Genomic DNA, 22596 nt, shown 5'->3' on the forward strand with positions numbered 1-22596 from the left:
CAGCCCATTGCGCCTACACTGCCATTCCATCATGGCAGATCCCGGATCCCACTCAACCCCATACACCTGCTTTCTCGCCACATGTTTTGATGCCCTGACCAATCAGGAAGCTATTGACTTCTGCGTTAAATATACCCACATACTTGGCCTCCACCGTGGTCTGTGGTAGAGCATTCCTCAGATTCACTACTCTGGCTAAAAAAAATAACTCCTGGCCTCTGTTTTAAAAGGTCACCCCTCAATTTTGAGGCTGTGCTCTCTAGTTGTGGATATCCCCACCATAGGAGATATCTTCTCCACATCCACCTTATCTAGTCCTTTCAGCATTTGGTAGTTTTCAAAGAGATTCCCCCAATTTTATACTGCATACAACCATTTTTGCAAGGTTTATTGTGTGAATATTAGATTGTTTAACGATTTGTTTTTGATCTACCTGCTGAAGGTGTACTTTGCTGATAATATGCAATTATCACACATTAGAGTATCAAATTTTATTTAAAGCTACTTTTAAGAAAAGTGGGAAATCACCTGTTAACCCAAGTATTATTAGTATTGATATCAGCTGTGTGCCTTCATCAGCTTATTAGTACACAGAATATTTTTCTGAATTTGCACGTGACTATTAAGCCCTGGGTCAAATTACAACTATGAAAAGCATACGAGACCACTTCTGGTAAGATGGCGGTGTGTGCGAACGCAGCGGCCTCTTGGGCCAACCAAAGGTGCTTTTTTCTTTATAAAATGTGTTTTTTTACGATCCAAAGACAATTCTATTCCAATAACATCGTGTACTGCAGGGGCATTCCATCGGTGAGCTGTTCGTGAATCGGAGTAGCTGGCCTAGTGTCAGCAGTAGAGCCTGGCGGGGTGTTAGAGGAGCCCTGGGTATGAGGGAGCTGATCTGGCTGCAGACTGTGTTGCTGCTGCTACTCAAAAGCATCAGAGTTGGTGCAGTATAACCGTGGGAGGTTGTCTCAGACATTTCACTTGCAATTGCAAGACTCTATTGGATAGTGATAATGTAAGTTGTGCAGGCTTGTTACCCTTGTCTAGTGGAGGGACAGTTGACATGGGAGCTGTGTAGCGTCAGTGCAGCGAGAGCTAGGCCTCAAGCTTCGGGCTTGCCTGCTGCCACAGACCAGGTGAGAGATGTGGAAGCACTACAGTGTGGTTGAGTCATCTAGGGCCTGGCTTTGTCTGTTCGTGCAGCCCTCCCGTGTTCAAGCAGTGGAATGACAGACTGGATTGTGTGGGTCTGTACGCTGCTGGGAGACTGTACCATCAATTGCTTGACATTGTTGCTCATGGTCTTGAACTATGTGTTTCATTTTTTTGAGTGGAGATGCTTCTTTGTTCGATATTTTGAATTATGTTACTTGCTATTTTTGAATGTTTTCGACCTTGGTCCCAGAGGAACGCGGTCTCATTCAGCTGTATCTATGTGTGATTTGAATGATAATTAAATTTGATTTGATTTAATTATGTCCCAGGCACTCCATGAACAATGCCAGTCAAGCAAAAACCAAGATGCTGGAGGAGCTCACCAGGTTGGGTAGCATCTAAAGAGAGAAATGTACAGTCAAAGTTTTGGGTTGAGACTCTTTATATGAATTGAGAGAAGATGGCCAGCATTTTGAAGGAAAGCTGATATGCTGATGGTGGAGGGCAGAGTGAAAAAATACTGACAGAACCTGGAAAATGATAGGTGAAGATAATAAATGTTTGAATATGATAGGATCTGATAGGAAAATAAGGTGGGGCATAGAATCAAGTGAAGAAAGCTTAATTTTGCTAATGCTCCGTCCTGACGAAGGGTCTCGGCCTGAAACGTCGACTGCGCCTCTTCCTACAGATGCTGCCTGGCCTGCTGCGTTCACCAGCAACTTTTATGTGTGTTGCTTGAATTTCCAGCATCTGCAGAATTCCTGTTGTTTTTTGCTAATGCTACTTGGAGACCTGTTTTCAAATAATTTTCTTCAGCATCTATATTTTGGGTGTCACACATGGAAATTTCTGACTTCTTTATAATTTATTTTAAAAAATGTTAAGTTCTTGATGGTTTCAAAGAAGCATAGCCAACAAAGGAAATGCCTTTATAATTGGCATTAGGGTGTGTCGAAGTACTTGAGTAGCGAGTCAGGATATGTTTATTTATGAGAATCAAGGTCTTATAAACTTGAGGTATTTGGCCAGTATTGCATACAGCTACGCTCGGCAAAATAATTGCATGATGTGTATTGCAGTAACTTTGCCGTTATTATGAAGGAGACCAGTTTAGTAAGTTGTCTTAGTACTTTGTATCCTTACATCACATCCCATCCTGGAAGTCTTAAATATGACTTCATAACGTGATTAATGACCTGTCTCCAGTTCAGTGCTGTTGAGAAATTGATTTGTGACGGGAGGAAATTAATATTTAACATAAACATAGAAATTTTCAACACATTACAGGCCCTTTGGCCCACAATGTTGTGCCGATCATGTAACCTACTCTAAGGACTGCCTAGAATTTCCCTAGCACATAGCCCCCTATTTTTCTAAGCTCTATGTAACTATCTAAGGGTTCTTAAAAGACCCCATTGTATCCGCTTCCACCACCACTCTCTGTGTAAAAACTTACCCCTGATATCCCCTTGGTACCTATTTCCAAGCTCCTTAAAACTGTGACCCCTTGTGTTAGCTATTTCAGCCCTGGAAATAAGCTTCTGGCTATCCACATGATCAATGGCCCTCATTATCTTATATATCTCTATCCGGTCATTTCTCATCCTTTGTCACTGCAAGGAGAAAAAGCCAAGTACACTTAACCTATTCTCATAAGATATGCCCTTCAATCCAGGCAACATCCTTGTAAATCTCCTCTGCACTCTCTCTATAGTATCCATATCCTTCCTGTAGTGAGGTGACCAGAACCGAACACAGTAGTCCAAGTGGGGTCTTACCATGTTTTTATATAGCTGTAACATTACCTCAAGGTTCTCGAACTCAGTCCCACGGTTGATGAATGCCAACACACCATAGGCCTTCTTAACAACACTGTCAACCTGCGCAGCAGCTTCGAGTGTCCCATCGACACAGACCCCAAGATCTCTCAGATCCTCCACACTGCCAAGAGTTTTACCATTTATATTATATTCTGTCTTCAAATTGGACCTACCAAAATAAACCACTTCACACTTGAAGTCCACCTGCCACTTCTCAGCCCAGTTCTGCATCCTATAGATGTTGCGCTGTAACCTCTGACAACCCTCCAGACTATCCACAACACCCCCAACCTTTGTGTCTTCAGCAAACTTAATAACCCACTCTCTACTTTTTCATCCAGGTCATTTATAAAAATCACAAAGAGGAGGGGTTCCAGAACAGATCCCTGCGAAAGACCACTGGTACTGACCTCCATGCAGAATACGAACCATCTACAATCACCCTTTGCCTTCTGTGGGCAAACCTGTAATGGATCTACAAAGCAAAGTCTCCTTGGATCTCATGCCTCCTTACTTTCTGAAGGAGTCTTGCATGGGGAACCTTAAAATTGAGTGTAAATAAAGCTCCCACACATTCTAAAATTGAAGTCAGCATTAACATGGTAATTGTTTTGGTGGTTTTCTATTGTATATAAAATAATGGGTTGCAGTGTTATCTAATAGACAGGACTAAGTAATTGAATGTTATGTGATAACGTTTTAGTTGTAGAAATTAATCACATAGGCAGAATTTTGGTGTTTTATCTTAGAAGTTGTTGACAAAAGTGCAAGGACAGCTGCTGATGTGACTGGAGTGATGGTGATAAAAACCATTCTTAAATTTCTTTGCAATTCTCTTCAGAACAGTTTAATAATGTAGTAAGGATTTACTCTTGAACAGTGATGCACTGGCTAATAGAATATTTCTGCCACCTCAGTTTTGTTCTCTATTCTTTTCATCTACTCTTGTAAATTCCTGCATGGACTTCCCAACATAACTAGCAAATCCCGTCTTCAAGTATATTGAGATCTAGTGAGTAAATGTGTCGCACTAATTCACGACTGTCAAAAAACACTCAAACTTTCAAAAATGATTAACTACAAAATCTGAGTTATTTTTAGAAAGCTTCTAAAATTAAAAGAAGCTGCACAAAAGCAATTAAATGTATTTAAGTACTCAGCTGCTTGACTTGACATGACAGTCCATGGCCTCCTCTACAGCCGCAATGAGGCCACGCTCAGGTTGGAGGAGCAACATTTTATATTCTGTCTGGGTAGCCTCCAACTTGATGCATGAACATTGATTTCTCTAGCTTCTGGTAATCTCTATCTCTCTCCATTTCTGTTCCCTTCTCTCACCTTATCACCTTACCTGCCCATCACCTCTCTGGTGCTCCTCCCACTTCCCTTCCTCCCATGGTCTTCTGTCCTCTCCTATTAGGTCCCCCTTCTCCAGCCCTTTATCTGTTTCACTGATCAACTTCCCAGCTCTACTTCACCCCTCATCGGCTCCCAGTTTCACCTATCACCTACCACCTGTACTTCTTCCTCCCCTTCCCCCACCTTCTTGCTCTAACTTCTCATCTTTTTTTTCCAGTCTTGATGAAGGGTTTCAGCCTGAAATGTCCACTGTTTACTCTCTTCCACTGAGGCTGCCTGGCCTGCTGAGTTCCTCCAGCATTCTGTGTGTTAGTTAGCTGCTTGTCAGCTTGGGTTTTCCTGGATTCACTTAGCTCCAGACCTCTTTAGTTATTATCCACTGTCCAATAAGGTGGAGTATGAGTGATTATCCTTGGCATCAAGAGAAAATTTGTATGTCACATCAAGGGGTCCAGATAAAATTTAAGTTAGTCGAAAAGCAACACCATGCAGGAGAAAAGCACTCTGACGGTTGGAGCTGTACTTCATAGGAAGCAAGATAGTTGTGGTTTTCTTATTTTTATTTAGAGATACAGTGACCCAATGAGCCGCACCGCTCAGCAACCCACCTATGTAACCCTAGCCTATTCACAGGATCATTTACAGTGGCCAGTTAATCTACTAACTGGTACATCTTTGGACTGTGGGATGAAACCAGAGCTCCTGGAGGAAATCTACGTGTCATGGGAAGGATGTACAAACTTCTTACAGAGGACACCAGGGTAGAACTCCGAATTCTGGCACCCCGACCTGTCACAGCGTCAAGCTAACTGCTACTCTACCACGGCACACCAGACATTTCTTGGACATCAGTGTTGGGGTTTCTCAGTGGACTATGTGGACCACAATCCTTTGCTGCTTCACCAATGACTGACCTACGATTATAATGCCCAAAAAGCTGTAGATGCTGGAAATTTTGAAACAAAAACAGACAATGTGGCAACACACAGCATGTCCAGCAGTATTGGTGAAAAGTGGAAAAGACTTTTCAAGTTGAAAACCCTTTAGAATTTGAGATGTTCACTAATGATTACCCAAGGCACAATTCATGCACGACTGCTCAGCCAATGAAGCAGCCCATGCCTGTATACAGCAAGACCAACCCAAACAGTATTCAAGCGTGGGCTGATAAATGACAAAGAGCATCCTTGCAGCCGAAGTACCAGATAATGACCCACTTTTTTCATGCAGTGGTATTATAGACAAATTCCCCCCTTGACCATTGCATTAGATTAGCCACACCCTACAAATAAATACACGTTAATTCTATATTTCGCTGGTGTATCTGGTCAAATATAGCAATTGATATATCTGGGAATTGATATATGGCATAGAAACATAGAAAACCTACAGCACAATACAGGCCCTTCGGCCCACAAAGCTGTGCTGAACATGTCCTTACCTTAGATCTACCTAGTCTTACCCATAGTCCTGTTTTTCTAAGCTCCATGTACCTATCCAGGAGTCTCTTAAAAGACCCTATCGTTTCCACCGCTACCGGCAGCCCATTCCACAAACTCACCACTCTCTGCATAAAAACTTACCCCTGACATCTCCTCTGTACCTTCTTCCAAGCACCATAAAACTATGTCCTCTCGTGTTAGCCATTTCAGCCCTCGGAAAAACCCTCTGACTATCCACACGATCAATGCCTCTCATTATCTTGTACACCTCTATCAAGTCACCTCTCATCCTTTGTCGCTCCAAGAAGAAAAGCTGAATTCGCTTAACCTATTCTCAGAAGGCATGGACTGGTTAATATTTTACTCCTGAACCTTGTGTAATAGATTTTGTGTAACTGTCACCTGTTGAAAAAGTAATTAGGGTAGTTGTTTCATGGAAATGGTGCAAACTGATGAGTTCTCAGCTGGGTCTACATGTGGAGGGTTAGCTTTATTCACTTCAAGATTGTGAAACTGGTGTAGAACTTTGCATCTTGAGGCAACTATGCTTCTTATTCCCAAAGCTTGAAGTGCCTTTGCAGTTGTGCTCACAATCATTGCGTTCTGTTACTATTGGAGTCCTGATGGAAATGTGCATAATTGAAGTTTGTGAGGGTAATCACATAATTTTGGACTTCAGTAAAGTGGTGTGCAGAATTTTTTTTTCCCTGGAAGGAAATATTAAGCATATGATGTAATTGAAAGTTCCAGCCCAGGAAAGCAATTTGTCCTGAAGGTATTTATGACGTACAGACCAAATATAGTAGCTAGCAGATACTGATTTTTTTGTTTTTACTTGATATGATCAGTATAGGGTGTAATTTGAAGTTACAGGCTTCAAGTTGAGGTGCTGACATTGGTTTCTGTATTAGTTGGCAGTAGTTTTCTGTTTTTTTTTGCATCAAGTAATTAGGAGGTTGGTTTGAAAATCATAGTTTATGTCAGTTGGACAGGGATTTCTGGAATGCTTCAATACTGCAAGTGATCTCCATATAGCAAAGCTTGAAAACTGTTGGTGATTTATGTACTGCTGCTTTGTGACTGAAAACAAATCACAATTGGACAAATAAATTGTAAGCTTGAACAAAAATAGCTGTTTTCTTCCTGTAATTGTTCTGTTTGATCTCTGACTGTTCTGTTTAGTAGTTTTGTTTTTTGTGTTAATTTTTTCTAATCTGAAAATAAGATCTGGAGTGTTTCTGGCAGGTTGTAATATTGCTGACTGCACAGACCTGGTGCAACATGATGTGCATATTGCTTTCTGAATTAAAAATGAGATCATCGTATTGTGATCATGACTCAATCATCTGTCTCGTGGTATAGTTTAAAGAAGGAAGCAACATGCTATTATTTAGTCAGAGCATGAAGTGATACAGGAAGAATGCAGGACAATGGTGCTGACAGGAAAAATGGATCAGCCATGATGAAATGACGGAGCAGACTCAATGGGCCAAATGGCTTAATTCTACTCCCATATCTTTATGGTCTTATTTTAAGTGTTACGTACCCCGTAACTGGGTTGTCAAACCAGCAGTAATGGAACACTCGTTGGAGTCTGTGATTACTAGAAACTAATAAAGTTTTATTAAAAAAATAAGTAATACAGTACACTAACCGCAAGGATATAAATGTAACAGGTTAGCAATGATAATACACACATATACACAGAAATAGGGTAATAGGAATCAACCAAGCTCTATCGCAGTCTAGGGATAAAATGATCGGTCTTAAGGTGAAGCAGAGTTCAGCTCAGTCTAGTGTAGTTTGAAGTAATCGCTGTTGTTGTACCGTTGGAGGGAGAGTGAGAGATACAGTTGAGGTTTCAGGCAAACCTTTCCAGGCCTTCTGATCCCGTTTTGGTCACCGACTGTGACCCCTCCATTCCAGATGCGATCATTCTTCCGTGGTGAACCCGGCATCTAGACAAGGGCGGACACACAACAGGTTCCCACCGGTCATACCTTTATACCCTGTGAGCCTCTGACCGATTTCCGCGAATCGGTCCTCCAAACTTCCACCAACTTGTGGGGCACAATGCTCTTTCCAGGGTCTTGTGGCGTGTGTCCTGTGCCTTCGCTATTTTATCTCCCCCCCCCCCCGATGGGGTATGACCTGTCCATCAAACTTCACACTTCCCTTTGTCTCAGCAGGATTGTTAATGAACAATTCAGGTTCAGAGCAAACTGTCTGTGGTAGACGCCACCATACTGACCAGCAACTTTGATGTGTGTTGCTTGAATTTCCAGCATCTGCAGAATTCCTGTTGTTTGAATTATGTGTCTCGCTCTCGTTGTCTCTCTCTTCTCTCTTATTAGCATTTTGAATGGCTCTCCTTTGTCTCTCGTTATCTCTCTCTCATTAACAGCATCCGTTCTGCAGCTCTGCTTGGCTTCACACATGACATTAGTAAAAGGTAAAGCTATTAATTATGGACTTTAAAATTTTTATATGAAGCATTAAGAAACTGGAATGTAAAGATGCATTGGCAGGAGAATTTTATGTCGGTAATTAGTATAATTTTAAAATAATGGCCAGAGGAAGAGATTTAATTTGTTTCATTTGCCCTCTGCGATGAACTCACTATTCACCTGATAGAAGAGCAAAAGTGTAGTTTAGATGATTTAATCATTCTTCTATTCCAGTAAGTATCCTATGTTCAATTCTTGGATTATGCTGATTTAACACCTTCACATTTAGATGTAAAGTGAGGAGGAGATGGTGTTATCCCATATCACAGGCCAAAAGTAAGAAGGTTGGAACTGCAGAAATTTTGGGGCTTAAAATTAGGAATCAGTAAAAGCTAATCAGCAGATATATGCATTTTAAAGGCCAATAGGATATTTACCTTTATCTTGATAGGGTAGAATACAAAAACAACGTAAATTACATAACAGCTTCTGAAATTCCCTTCCAGACTGCTTTGGGGCACGGCATTAGTTATCCATACCAAATTCTGGATATGTTGCTGTACAAGTTTGCCAGAATAATACTGTGGGTACAATGATTACATTGTGAGAATATGTATATAGCGAGGTATTTCTTTTTGAATTTGGATGGAGCAGCAATACAATTGATTTTTAATTGTCTCTGAAATAGATCACATTGCCACTACTTCACAAGGCAGTTAGGAATGGATAATGAAATACATCTTGAATATTGCTTCCAATAATAGTAACTATGTAATTATCAGGTTACTGCAGAACGTCCTCTGGCTCACTAATGAGTGTGTGCCTTCAAGAACATACCGGACGTACCCAAACCAAAAGCTGTGAATAAACCATGAAATTTGTATTCTGCTGAGGGCTAGGTCTGTGACATTTAAGACTGATGATCAAGAAATATACAGTCTAGTTCGACCTATGGAAAGCTATTTTAAGGGGAAAAAATCAATCTGGATTGAGATTAGAAATGAAATCGGATACACAGTTTTGGTAAGGTTTGCAGGCCATTACTTCCTACAAGGTGAGACCTAAAATCATGAATGGCTATGATGCTTCACTCCCAGTTGAGCACAATGCCTTTTATGCACACTTTGAAAGGGAGAATGAAACTACACCTGCGCAAATCTCTGCAACATCCGGTGATCTCTGTCTGGGAAGTGGATGTCAGAACATCATTCAAGAGGGTGAACCCTTGCAAGGGAATTTTCAAGGATATCTTCAATTTCTCACCGATGCAGTTGGAGGTTCCCAGTTGTTTCAAAATGTTGACGGCCATACCAGTGCCCAAGAAGAGCAGGGTGAGCTGCCTCAAAGACTATCACCCAGTGTCACTCCCATCCAGTGTGATGAAGTGCTTTGAGAGACTGGTTATGGCCAGAACCAACTCCTGCCTACGCAAGGACCTGGACCTGCTTCTATTTGCCTTGCGTAGCAAAATGTTACCGCAATACATCTACAGCAGATGCAATCTCACTTGCTCTATACTCTCTCTTCGATCACTTGGACAATAGTAATTCCTGTGCAAGGCTGTTGTTTATTGACTGTAACCCAGGGTTCAACACAATCATACCCTCCATTCTAATCAACGAGCTCCAAAACCTGGGCCTCTGTACCTCCCTCTGCAGCTGGATTCTTGACTTCCTCAGTGGGAAACCAGTCTGTGCTGATTGGAAATAACATCTCCACCTCGCTGATAACCAACACTGACACGCCTCAAGGATTTGTGCTTAGTCCACTGCCCTACTCTCTCTGCATCCCCGACTGCGTGGTTGGCTTAAATTTGCCAATGACACAACTATTGGCAGAATTCCAGATGGTGACAAGGAAGCGTACAGGAGCAAGATTGATCAGCTGGTTGAGTGATATTGCAACAAAAACATTGCACTCAGCATCGGTAAGACCAAGGTATTGATTGTGGACTTCAGGAAAGGGAAGTCAAGGGAACAGGCACCCAGCCCTCATCGAGGAAAGAGCAGTGGAAAGCGTGAGCAGTTTAAAGTTCCATGTCTCTGAAGATCTATCCTGGACCCAACATATTGATGCAATTACAAAGAAGGCATGATAGCAGCTGCATTTCATTAAGAGCTTAAGGGGACTTGGTATGTCACCAAAGACGTGCAAATTTCCAAAGGTGTACTGTGAAGAGCATTTTGACTGGTTGCATCACCATCTGATATGGAAGAGCCACTGCAGAGGATCAGAAGAAGCTGCAGAAAGTTGTAAACTCAGCCAACTCTATCATGAGGAAGGCGATGCCTCAAGAAGGCAGCATCCGTCATTAAGGACACCCATCACCCAGGACATACCCTCTTTTCATTGGTACCATCAAGGAGAAGGTACAGGAGCCTCAAGATACAAACTGAACATTTCAGGAACAGCTTCTTTCCCTCCACTATCAGATTGCAGGATGGACAATGAACCCATGAACACTACCTCAGTAGTTTTTCCCTTCTCTTTTTGCACTGCTGTTGAAGGTGGGACCTGTACAGTGGGGACGGTTTGCATCTGAACTGGAGGGGGACTAATATACTAGCGGAAAGGTTTGTTAATGCTGCACAGGGGGGTTTAAACTAGAATTGCAGGGGCATGGGACCCAGAGTGCCAGAACAGTGGAGAGGTTGTGGAGACATGTTGTTAAGACCTCAGTCAAAGTCAGGAATCAGAAGGTTGAGCATGGTGTGACTACTGTCCCAAGGTGCATATATTTCAAAGCAGGAAGTACCATAGGAAAGGTGGATGAGCTCAGGGCATGGATCAACACCTGGAATTATGGTGTTGTAGACACAAGTGAGGCAGTTGCAGGAGGGGCAGGACTGGCAGCTCAATATTCCAGGTTTCCGTTGTTCTAGTTGTGACAAAGTGGGAGGGATTAGAGGGGTGATGTTAGTAGTCAGGGAAAATGTCACAGCAGTGCTCCATCAGGACAGACTGGAAAACTCAACTAGTGAGGTGTTATGGGTGGAACTGAGAAATAAGAAGGTATATCCATGTTAATGGGGCTATATTACAGACCACCCAGCAGTTTACAGGAGTTAGAGGAATAAATTTGTAAAGAGGTTGCAGACTGTTGCAAGAAACATAAGGTTGTTCCACTTTCCACATATTGACTGGGAATCGCATACTGTAAAAGTGCTGGGGGATAGAGTGTGTCAAATATGTTCAAGAAAGTTTCCTTCATCTGTACATAGAAGTCCAAATGAGAGAGTGGGCAATAGTGGATCTGTTATCAGAGAATGAGACAGGCCAGACAACAGAAGGTTGTGTAGGGTTTTGCATCCAGTGACCACAATGCCTTTTGTTTCAAGGTAAATATGCGAAGGGATAGGTCTGGTCTGTGGGTTAAGACTCTAAATTGGAGAAAGGCTGATTTTGATGGTATCAGAAAGGATCTGTCAAATATGGATTTGGACAGGCTGTTTCCTGGCAAAGATGTACTTGGAAAGTTGGAGCCCTTCAAAGATGAAATTTTGAGAGTACAAAGCTTGTATGTGCCTATCAGAATAAAAGGTAAAGATAAAAGGTGTGGGGAACCTTAGTTTTCAAGAGATATTTAGGCCCTAGTTAAGAGAAAAAAGGAGGTGCATAGCAGGTATAGGCAAGTAAGAACAAATGATGTGCTTTTGGAGTACACGAAATGTAAGAAAACACAAGGAAGAGATCAGGAAGGCTAAAAGAAGACATGAAGTTGCTCTACAGCAGACAAGATGAAGGAGAATCCTAAGGGATTTTACAGGTATGTTAAGAGCAAAAGGATTGCAAGGGACAAAATTGGTCCACTGGAAGATCAGAATGGGTGATATGTGTGCAGTCAAAGCAGAAGGGGAGATCTTAAATTTATTCTTTGCATCTGTATTCACTTGACAGACGGATACAGAGTCTATAGGTAAAGTGGCACAAATTTCATGGACCCTATACAGATTACAGAGGAGGAGGTGTTTGCTACGCTGAGGCAAATCAGGGTGGATAAATCTCTAGGGCCTGACAAGATGTTCCCTCAGACCCTACAGGAGGCAAGTGCAGAAATTGCTGTGTTCCTAGCAAAGATATTAATATCCTTCTGATAACAAGTGAGATGTTATGGATGTGATGGGAGGTGAGGACCTCTTTAAAATAGCTATCACTAAAGAGGTAGTACTGAGCAAACTTGAGGGCTTAAAGGTAGATAAGTCCCCTGGACGCAGTGGAATGCATCCCAGGCTACTGAAAGAAATGGCAGAAGTTATAGTAGAGGTTTTGGTGATAATTTACCAAGATTCTCTGGACTCTGGGCGGGTCCAGGCAGATTAGATGTCAGTGGATGTCATGTCGCTGTTCAAAAAAAGGATGTAGGCAAAAGGCAGCTAGTTATTGGCCAGTTAGTTTAACATCTGTAGTTGGAAAAGTGCTTGAAGCTATCATTAAAGAAGAAATAGTGAGGCATCTGGAAAGAAATGGATCCATCAGGCAGATGCAGCATGGATTCAGCAAAGGCAGGTCCTGTTTGACAAACTTACTGGAGTTCTTTGAGGATATCACGAGCGCAGTGGATGGAAGGGAACAGATGGAGGTTATTTACTTGAATTTCCAGAAGCCATTTGATAAGGTGCTGCATAAAAGACTTATCCATAAGATTAGGGTGCATAAAGTTGGGGGTGATGTATTAGCATGGATAGTGGATTGGTTAACTAATAGAAAGATGAGAGTGGAATACATGGGTGTTACTCTGGCTGGCAATCAGTGGTGAGTGATGTGCCTCAGGGGTCGATGCTGGGCCCACAACTGTTCATGATATACATTAACGATCTGGAAGAGGGAACCGAGTGTAGTATATCTAAGTTTGCTGAAGGTACTAAATGGAGCGGTAAAGCAGATTGTGCAGAAGATATGGAGAGAGATATAGATGTGTTAAGTGAGTGGGCAAGGGTCTGGCAGATGGAGTACAATGTTGGTAAATGTGAGTTCATCCACTTTGGAAGGAAAAATGAAAGAGTTGATTATTAATTGGTAAAAAATTGCAGCATGCTCTGTGCGGAGGGACTTTGGAGTGCTTGTGCATGAATCTCAAAAAGTTAGTTTGCAGGTGCAGCAGGCTGTCAAGAAGGCAAATGGAATGTTGGCCTTCATTGCTAGAGGGATTGAATTTAAGAGCAGGGAGGTTATGCTGCAACTGTACAGAGGCTGCACCTGGAGTACTGCATGCAGTTCCAGTCTCCTTACTTGAAGAATATACTGGCTTTGGAGGCGATGCAGAGGAGGTTCACCAGGTTGATTCCAGAGATGAGGGAGTTAGACTTTGAGGAGAGATTGAGTTGTTTGGGACTGTACTCACTGGAATTCAGAAGAATGAGAGGAGATCTTGTAGAAACATAAAATTATGAAAGGGATAGATAGGGGACGTAGCCTCAAAATTTGGTGGGAGTAGATTTAGGACGGAGATGAGGAGGAACTGCTTTTCCCAGAGAGTGGTGAATCTGTGGAATTCTCTGCGCGATGAAGCAGTGGAGGCTACCTCAGTAAATATATTTAAGACAAAGTTGGGTAGATTTTTTTCAGAGTAGGAGAATTGAGGGTAATGGGGAAAAGGCAGGTAGTGGAGATGAATCCACGCCCAGATCAACCAAGATCTTCTTGGGCCATCCTCAGCGACAGGAGATGTACCAGAGGATTGGAGGATAGCCAATGTTGTTCTGCTGTTTAAACAAAAAAATACTCTGATGAGTCTGACATCAGTTGTGGGAAAGTTACTGGAAGGTATTCTTAGCGACCAGTTATTTAAGTATTAGGATGGACATGGACTGATTAAGGATAGTGAACATGGCTTCTTGTGTGGTAGGTCATGCCTAACCAATCTTAGAGTTTTTGGAGGAAGTTACTAGGAAAGTGGATGAAGGCAAGGCAGTGGATATTGTCTACATGGACTTTATTAAGGCATTTAACAAGGTCCTGAATGGGTGGTTGGTCAAGAATGTTCAGTCACTTTGCATTCAGGATGAGGTAGTAAATTGGCTTCGTGGGAGATCCATAGAATGGTGGTAGATGGTTGCCTCTCTGACTGAAGGCATGCCACTGGTGGATTGCCATTGTGATTAGTGCTGGATCCTTTGTTGTTTGTCAATGTTCTGTGTGACAATGTGGTTAACTGGATCAGTAAATTTGTGGGTGACACCAAGACTGTAGGTGCAGTGGACAGCGAGGAAGACGATTGGAGCTTGCAGACAAGTCCAAGCTGTTGCATCTTGGTAGGGCAAATGAGGGTAGGTCTTGCACAGTGTGCAAGAGCCGCCCAGAGTCCAGAGAATCTTGGTAAATTATCACCAAAACCTCTACTATAACATAAGGCACTGAGGAGTGCTGTAGAAAACAGGGATTGGATAATACAAATCCATAATTCCTTTAAAGTAGTGTCACAGGTAGATGGGGTTGTAAAGAAAGCTTTTAGCACATTGGCCTTCATAAATCATAGTATTGAGTATAGGAGATGGAATATTATGTTGAAGTTATATAAGATGTTGGTGAGGCCTAATTTGGAGTATTGTCTAGTTTTGGTCACCTACCTACAGGAAAGATGTAAATAAAGTTGAAAGTGTACAGAAAAAAATTGACAAGTATATTGCCAAGATTGAGGACTTCAGTTATAGGGAAAGGTTTAATAGGTTAGGACTGTATTCCTTGGAATGTAGAAGATTGAGAGGAGATTAGATAGAGGTACACAAAATTATGAGGAGTATAGATATGGTAAATGCAAGCAAGCTTTTTCCACTGAGGTTGGGTGGGACTACAACTAGAGGTCATGGGTTAAGGGTGAAAGGTGAAAAGTTTAAGGAGAACGAGAGGAAACTTCTTCACTTCTGTTATGCATTAGAGTCAGTTAGTTCATCAATATATTAAAGGAAAATTATTATATGTTAACCATTTTTACAGATTTATCAAAAGATAATTTAACTGGGAATGTTAGTGTGGCTGTTTTTGTGCCTGAATTACAGGTAATGATAAAGAAACTACTTACTAACCATTTATCAGTATCCAGAATGAGGGGTCACAGTTTAAGGATAAAGGGGAAGCCTTTTAGGACCGAGATGAGGAAAAACTTGTTCACACAGAGAGTGGTGAATCTGTGGAATTCTCTGCCAGAAGAAACAGTTGAGGCCAGTTCATTGGCTATATTTAAGAGGGAGTTAGATTGTGGCTTGTGGCTAAAGGGATCAGGGGGTATGGAGAGAAGGCAGGTACAGGGTTCTGAGTTGGATGATCAGCCATGATCATACTGAATGGTGGTGCAGGCTCAAAGGGCTGAATGGCCTACTCCTGCACCTATTTTCTATGTTTCTATGTTTCTGTGTAGCAGAATTAGTTGCCATCATTTTAGGCATACAGTTGAGGGGAGGAAATTGTCCATGTAATTTTGTAAATTGTTCAGATTCCTTTTCAGTTTTGTTGAGTCTTAAAAAGGTCCTTCTAGCAGTAGGTCAGATTTACTGTTGGAAGGTCATCAAACGTTATTTCATATTGGAAATATTGATTTATTTGTTTGCCTCTTATGGGTCCCTGCACATGGAGGTGTTGAAGGGAATGAACGGGTTAATTGTTTAGCTAAAAAAGTTCAGCTATGGATTATAGACTTTCCACTTCACAGAACTAAGGGGTTATGGCAAGATTTGTGGGATAGTAAACATAAGGGGAAACACCTTTACAGACTAGACCCTTCATCTGGACTGGATTGAAAGAATGTGCTTGTGCCACTGATCTGAGCGGTGCAGTGATTAACAGGCCTTCATCATGGTGTTTCTCTTGAAAAAGTTGAGGCCAACTCTGACCTAGGAATGCCTTGAACAAAAGCTAATTCTAACATTAAATGCGACTTAATGACGACAGTCTTATTAAAATTATTTTCACACTCATGTTTTGGTGGAGATCAACATAAACAAAATGCTTTAATTGAACTTCCATTCCTAGTCCATTTGGAACAGAGCCCAACCATTTGGTAGGCTGTCTGAAAAAAAAATAAACTGCAAATGTAAGTCTGTTTTTATCATATCTTTCCCTACCATTTCATTAGGATGCTTTAGTAATTAAGATTTTCTCTTAATGACAAATCAGAAAGTGAAACTTGTTCAACAGTTTTTGATGCCTTAGTACAAACTTTAGCCAGTGGTACTGCACTTGACTGATCTGAGTTATGATATTTTAAGTACAATACTTTGAAATAGGAATGTAAACTAGAACATGAAATAGGAAGAGAATGTTGTCCGATATACCGTCAAGCAAAAGATGGGGCAGTGTATGAGGTTTAAAATTCTGAGAGCCTTTGAGAAATATGGGAAATAGAATAACAGTGCAAAGTATCTTAAAGGCAGAGTGGCTGCTATTCTGGAAGTTGTTAGGTATCAGTAAGTCTCTCTGGGCTTGGTGTTTGTGGAAGGGAAAATTGAGTTGTTTTGATGATCGACTCTTAGTAGACAACAGGTATATTTATGCAGGTACATTGTTTAGTGGGCTTGTGAAAAGCAGAGCGCTCTTGTGAAAATAATTAGCTGGTTTCATAGAAGTGATTTATCTCAGTATATTTTTCCTGTTATGGCTTTAATAAATAAATACATTATTCCCACCCTTATTAATAAGTACGGTATTCAGTTTTTGGTGCCTTGGTACAAGATGCCAAATGGTGTTGTAGAGAATGGTTCAGCACTTACCCATCTTGAAATAAGATTTTAATCCTGAAATAACTTGTCTTTAGTGGAAAGGCAGCAATCTCTGATACGGTTTGTTGTATATACCTACAGGATAGATATAAATTTGTTGGTTAATGGGGCAATAGCATAACACTTAACAAAGAAAATGTTATTTTATTACATCTGCTTTTATGTGATTTTAGGCAAATATTGTATTTCTCGATCTGTCATCATTAGACATGATGAACCACCAAATTATTTCTGAATATATAAATGATGCATTTTGCACATTATTTTGCTGTATACAGAGTTTGATTATATAGCGACAGTTAACGAATAGTTATTTTTATGTAATAAGTTTGCTGGGTTATTGTGAAATTTTGGTGATGCTTGTATTACTGCAGGATCAGTGGTTTTTAATTTAGCAATGACATTGAGTGAGACTTGAAACTGAAGCAAATCATACTGCTGCTCCTAACACTTGTACTAGCCCTTCTTTCATACACTTGGGATAGAAAGTGCAGCAGACCCAAAAAAAGGAGATTATTTTGATCTTCCTTGACTAAATTTAAATTATTTTATACACTCAGTGGCCACTTTATTAGGTACCCCCGACTCTAATAAGGCAGCAGTTGAGTGTATGTCATGGTCTTCTGCTGCTATAGGCCATCGCCTTCGAGGTTTGATGTGTTGTACATTCAGAGATACTCTTCTACACACCACTGTTGTAATGCATGGTAATTTGAGTTGCTGTTGCCTTCCTGTCAGCTTGAACCAGTCTGGCCAGTCTTCCCTAACCTCTCTTATTAACAAGGCATTTGCCCACAACGCTGCTACTCATTGGATGTTTTTTCTTTGTCATTCTCTGTAAACTAGAGACTGTTCTGCATGAAAACCCCAGGAGATCAGCAGTTTCGGAGATACTCAAACGACCCCATCTGGCACCAAAGACCATTCCACAGTCAAAGTCAATTAGATCACATTTCTTCCCCATTCTTATATTTGGTCCGAACAACAACGGCCCCCATAGGTTTTGCTAATTAGTATTTGCATTAACGGGCAGATCTACTGCATGAGGTAGCCACTGAGTGAATGTTCTGTAGCATGGAATAATCACTCCAATCTGATTAGTGCTGATTCCATGATTGCTGCTTTTGTTACCTTCATGCTTAAACATTCCAAAACTTTGGGCCTTTTTGCATCTTTACTCATCTCAAAGCATGAACTCCTTTTGAGTGAATGTCAGTATGGAAGTTTCTGATTTATTGATAGTTTGTTCTGCCATAGGTTATTGGGGGATCCCCTCGAAACTGGCAAGAGGTTAGTACCTGATGACTGTTTCACTTTTATTAAGTTAATGATTAAACTTTTATTAAATTTAATCTTGATAGTTGTTCTTATAAACAAAGGGCAATATACATTTACAGCAGGTACTGGAAATCTTAAATATAAACAGAACATGCTGGAAATATTCAACAGGTCAGGCAGCATATGAAGATAAAGAAGAAAAGTTGATTTTTGTGCTTAAATTCCTGTGTGAAGGATTCCCCAACCTTGTAGCTGCTTGGTATGGATGTCTACAGCCTATTTTGGATTACATTGCTAAATGAACAGTGGTTGGACCTCCAGTGGTGCTGTAAGGTAATATTGTCCCTGAAATGCTCTTGCCAGCTAAATTTCATTGTTTGAGTATCTCCAAATGGCAGAGACTGAATTACCTTCACAAGTCTTGAGAGCTGTCAAAGCAGAAGAGGTTTAGTTGGCTGGTAGAATCAGATATTTTTCAAAACAACTTCCATTCTGAGACTGAAACAGTTTTTAAAAACTGGCCACCATTTTTATAAACATGATTTAGCTAATCAGACTTTCCTTTTCCTTCTAATACCCCGTACCTTAGTACCATCTGCAAGGCACAGGTCTGGAATATTGTCTGTTTGTCTGGACGAGTGCAGCACCAACAACTCAAACCTCAACATCGTCCACAACAAAGTGGCTGCCTGATGCACATTCCAGCAATCGTCGTAAATGTTAATTTTCTTCACTACTGGCACACTGACTGCACTGTGCTATCTACAAAATGCGGTGTAGTTACACGCTGAACAGCACCCCTCAAACACTTGATCTCCACCATTATGAAGTCCAGAGGCAACATATATATATATAGAAATGCCAGCAGCTTCAAGTTGACAACATCTTCACTTGGCAATGTACCCCTGGTGCTCCTTCACTGTTGGGGTTAATTCCAGGATGCCTTCCCTAATAGCACTGTGGAGTATCTTTACTTGAAGAATTGTAGCACCTCATCAGAACCTTCTCAAGGGCAGTTACGGATGCATAAATGATGCTGGCTTTGCCAGTGACACAGATCCTAAAAATGAAGCAGAAATAAAATTCCCTGCACGTTTGACATTTGGGCTGGGACGTCTGGTTACTAAAATGTAAGGGCCAGTATTTGCTGTTAGTGGCAGGCCATTTGTCTTCACTACTGAGATTCTTGGTAAGTACAAAGTGTGTATCCTTTGTTATAAATTACCTTGCTGAAGCTGTTCCAACACTAAAAAGCATGACCTTGCGCAATGTAACGCTGCCACGTGGAGTGAGCACAGGTGCAGAACAACCTCCATGCAGGAAGCAACATGAGAAAATCTTTCCTAGCCAGTAAGGCCAACTCCCAGCTGAGCTGGCTAATAAATTTATCAAAAACTTTGTGTTTTTAGTGTCAAAAACATTGAAAAATATATAAATGAAAACATAACAATTAAAAATAACTTACAAGCATTTATGTAATTAAAACAAAATGAACTTAATTAATTAAAAAATATATACTTTAGTTCATACCATCATCTGTTGTGGGCATTTCTCTTCACTGAAATGAATGTTTTTCACGTTTTAACCTGGCACAGATCCAACGACCAGTCAACGCATGGGATTTTCACAGCAAGTCAGCACTCATTTGCTGAACTCTAAGACCAACACAGAGTAAATCACTTCAATCCAAGTTCAGGTCCTGATGAAGGGTCTGGGCCTGAAAAATCGACTTTTCCACAGATGCTGTTGGGCATACTGAGTTCCTCCAGTAGTCTGTGTGCGCGGGTTGCTTCAGGAATGGTATGTTTGCACAGGATTTACTACTATGTTACACTTAAACAGCAATACACTTTTATATTGTCTGCCCAATGGGAGACCGGAGAAACAAAGCACTGGAAATTTTACAGCCGAGTCGGAGCAACGATAGAACTTCGATTGGTAAATTTGATGTTTTAAATTGGTTTATCATCGTCACATACAGAGATACAGTGGGAAACTTTTGTTTTTCTTGGTATCCATGCAGATCATTTCATCACATCATTGTTGGCAGTACAAGGCAAAAGCAAAAACAGAATCGGAATATAATGTTATACAGCAGTTGCAGAGAAAGTGTAGTGAAGGCAGACAAGGTGTGAGACCATAGCGAGATAGATTGTGTGGCAGGAGTATTTCTTATACTAGGGACCATTAAATAGCTTCATGACAGTGGGATAAAATCTGTCTTTGAGCCTGGTTGAACTTGCTATCAGGCTTCTATATTGTCTCCCCAATGAGAGTGCGGAGAGAGAATGAACTGGATGGGAGAAGTTTTTGATCATATTGACTGCTTTACCAAGGCAGTAAGGAATGGTGCCAGAATCCATGGAGGGGAGGCTGGTTTCAATGCCATGCTGAACTATGTCCACAATTCTCTGCAGTTTTGATGTGGTTATGGGCAGAGCTATTGTCATATCGAGAGTCATCTGAATAGGATGCTTTCAGTGGTGTATCTATGAAAATTGCTGTGGGTCAAAGGGGGCGTGACAAAGTTCTTCAGCTTCCTGAGGAAGTAGAGATGCTGGTGAGGTTTTTTAACTGTGGTATCTATGTGATTGGATCGGTATGAGCTACTGGTGATGTTTACTCCTTGGAACTTGCTGCTCTTGACCTTCTCAACCACAGCACCATTGATGTAAACAGGAATATGTCCACCAACACCACCCTCCCCCCACCCGAAGACAATGAACAACATTGAGGAAAAGGTTTTTTGTCATGACACCATGCCATTTGGCGCTCTGTTTTCTTTCTATTCAGACTCATCATCATCATTTGAGATTTAGCCCACTGCAGTGGTGTCATCTGCAAGCTTGTAGAGATGGAGCTGGAGCAGGACCTGGCCAAACAGTCGTGGATGTATAGGGTTATGTGTTGTTGATCTAATGCAATGCCACAGCTGGGAATAGGTGACTGTTCTTTACACATTTCGTGCTGACTCATGCTGTTGTGCAGCATCTTAATTCCTTAGTAGGTTTGCACAAAGCATGGAGACTAACCCTCTGTTTAACTGAAATTGTACATACCATACATTTTTGTGTTTCTCAATCAGGAGCCACTGTTTCAAAATCCATTGGTTGTCCATCGTTTCCGACAATGACATAACCTGTGCGGGAGGAGTTTTATAGTGAAAAAGCCATTGCACTGGAGCAATTCCACTCTCTCGGCCTCAAAGATCTTGCTCCAATGGTACAAAAGATCATCAGGACTGGAGACTTCCTCGGCTGCAGTGGAAAGCCATGACGCCGTCTGTGCCCTATCATACCCTCCGTTCTTCACAAAGCGTTGCAGCGCCGCCACCTTGACTGTTGGATCTTGTTGTTGATCTCATCCGGCCAGTCCACCAGAACTGGCTTCACATGCTGGGCTAGGCACATCCTGATCTCGCTGGGGTTGGAGGTTCCCGGCTACCCTCACCTGGATTAACTGTTTGCATGCAACAGTGGCCACACTGCTTCGACAGATGGGCTAACCCAGGTACCAGAATCAAGTTTAATATTACCAGCAGATGTTGTGAAATTTGTTTTGTGGCAGCAGTACATTGAAATACATAATAAAAACTGAATTACAGTAAGTGTGGTTATATATTTATTCATAATATTTATTTATATTATTTTTTAAAATAGTTAAGTAAGTAGTGCAAAAATAGAAATAAAAAAATCAGTGAGGTCAATGTGAGGTCAATGTCCATTCAGAAATCTGATGGTAGAGGGGAAGAAGCTGTTCCTGAATCATTGAGTGTGTGCCTTCAGGCTCCTGTTAAGGGTTTCTTGATTTTGTTGGTTACATTTTCATTTTTTTTTAGGATTTTCAGTCAAAGTATAGGGTTTGGATTAGGAGCACAATTAGGCCATGTGGCCTTTTGAGTCTTCTGCACCAATCCATCATAACTGATTTTTTATCCCTCTCAACCCCATTCTCCTACCTTCTCCCTGTAACCTTTGAAGCCCTGACTTATCAATAACAGATCAACCTCTGCCTTAAACCCCATGATTTAGTCACCACAGTTGTCTGTGGCAATGAATTCCACAGATTCACCACCCTCTAGCTAAAGAAATTCTTCCTCCTCTCTGTTGTAAAGGGATATCCTGGTGTTCTCAAGCTGTGCCTTCTGGTCCCAGACTCCAGACTACCCTGTGATAGAAAACATCCTCTCCATGTCCGCTGTAATTAGGCCTTGCAGTATTCAATAGCTTTCAGTGAGATACCCCCTCATTCTTCTAAACCCCAGCTTGTACAAGCCCAGAGCCATCAAACACTCCTTGAATATTAACTGTTTCATTCAAGGGACATTTCTTGTGAATTTTTTCTAATAACAGCACAACTTTTATTAACTAACTGC

The 22596-nt window shown here is 41.3% G+C and overlaps 1 protein-coding gene across 8 annotated transcripts in view; it reads left to right on the forward strand.

Moving 5' to 3' along the window:
- itsn2b (intersectin 2b) overlaps positions 1-22596 on the forward strand; it is a 224996-nt gene that overhangs the window by 6093 nt on the left and 196307 nt on the right. Inside the window, exon 2 of one of the 8 annotated variants that reach the window (XM_063035019.1) lies at positions 3326-3586. The exons of 6 other annotated variants lie outside the window; for them this stretch is intronic. The gene's annotated coding sequence lies outside the window, so the exon portion shown is untranslated. Of the gene's footprint in view, positions 1-3325; positions 3587-21306; positions 21732-22596 lie in introns of all 8 variants that reach the window. One more of the 8 variants, XM_063035026.1, reaches the window with a different exon arrangement.

Source organism: Mobula hypostoma, chromosome 2 (genome assembly GCF_963921235.1).
Source record: "Mobula hypostoma chromosome 2, sMobHyp1.1, whole genome shotgun sequence".
NCBI lineage: Eukaryota > Metazoa > Chordata > Chondrichthyes > Myliobatiformes > Myliobatidae > Mobula > Mobula hypostoma.